The following is a 1,718-nucleotide window of genomic DNA, read 5'->3' as shown; positions in this document are numbered from 1 at the left end:
GAGGAAGGTGACTAAATAAAAACAGGTACAAAAATAGGCCCTCTGTGGAATGGTCACAGCTCATCACTGTGTCATTGTTTACTCTCACTCCAACTTGGCCCAGAGGCCCTGGTTTTAGAGAATTATGACAGAGATGAATCACAAAGCTGCAGTGAAAACTGCAAAGTGGAAGACCAGGAAATCCTTTATTCTTCCAGTCTTTCTGTGCTAGGTTTTGGGGTGCCACACCCCCTGGACTCAGGCTTTACTGTTGGTTCTTAGCTCAGGGATCCAGACTGGGGGTCACATATATCCTTATGGGGCTCAGAATCCAGGTCAGCCATGTGCAAGCAAGTACTTTGTCTTCGGTATCATTTGTACACTCCTTGTATTCATATTTTTTAAAATTTTACATTGCACTAAAGATTAATATTCACAAAAAGTTTTATCTTGTGAAAATATCCTGACAAAGATCTTTATAGTGAGGATTGGAGACCATTGAAATGGACTTTGAAATTGTGGAAGGGGCCCCTTGACTCAAATGTTTTCCAGGTGGTAGGAACATGGGAGAGCCCCCTGCTTCCCCATCTCAACATGCATTCAGCTTTGATGACTAACTAATAAAGGGGGTCACATTCCAGGATCCCACCCACCTCACTTCAGTAGTGTTAGGACAAAACAAAACTTGCCTTTGGAAGGAGTTAAATCCCAACCATGATGTTTTCACCTGGCTGATAATAATGATTTCGATTGTCAGAGAGCCCGGTGAGCTACTGAGAGTATCTTGCCCACACGGCAAAACCTGGCAAGCTACACATCCTATAATCGATCCGCTAAACACAGTAACAAGCCTCACAATGGAGACATTACTGGGCCCATTCAGGAGATGAACAACGGGAGGACAGTGCTATAGATTGTCTGAAAGGCCTAGTAGGGCTACAAATTTACCAGTATGCTTTGGTTACCTTTGGCTAAATATATGCCTCTGTTCTTAGGAATGTTGGATATCATGGGATTTGTTTATTGAACTATACTTCTGGGGGGAGGGACATACCTGTCAGTTACTCCTGTTGCTCCTTGGGCCATGATTTGGCGTACAGGGATGGACTCCAGATGACCAGTTTCAATGCAAGTGTCAAGCTTCTGCACTCTCCCTCCTGGTTCATGCTCTGGGTTGAAATTGCATTTCTGAAACGGCCTCCTTGGTTTTCCTTGTAGATGAGTGTTCACTGCTCACCTGTTGTCAAGCATAGAACATTGACTTGAAAGTGCTCTCTGATGTTCTTACCTGCCTTTGCTGCTGTTGCAGTGTCTCTTCAACTCTCTGGGCTTGCTGCTAGGCCAGTTTCTCTCTGCATCTCCAGGGCTGGCTTGGGAGTCACTGCTTTCACCCGATCTTGTTTGATGACTTCCCTGAGAAACTCACTGTCCCGTGCCGCACCTGCTCCCTATCTGCCTGTTTGACTTTGAATGAACCCGCTGTTCATTTATTATGATGGACTGTGTGAGAGCATTGGCTCATTTTTTGCCCAGTACAAAACCAGGGGACTTCTCCATACTGCCTTCTAGCCCTCCACTTTGTGACCGGCCACTCCGACAGCTGCCTTTCCACCCCTCTATGCGAGCCCATCCCTGTTGCGCCAGAGATTCACCTGGGTGGGCATAGTGGTTCTCTGCACTTCTGGATCCGGGCTCTTTATGGCTGCTTGTGGGGATGGAAGTGACATCACAATGGGGCC

Source organism: Sorex fumeus, unplaced genomic scaffold, assembly GCF_029834395.1.
Source record: "Sorex fumeus unplaced genomic scaffold, SorFum_2.1 ptg000332l, whole genome shotgun sequence".
Classification (NCBI taxonomy): domain Eukaryota; kingdom Metazoa; phylum Chordata; class Mammalia; order Eulipotyphla; family Soricidae; genus Sorex; species Sorex fumeus.
The sequence above is the reverse complement of the archived record's forward strand: the minus strand, read 5'-3'. Positions refer to the sequence as shown.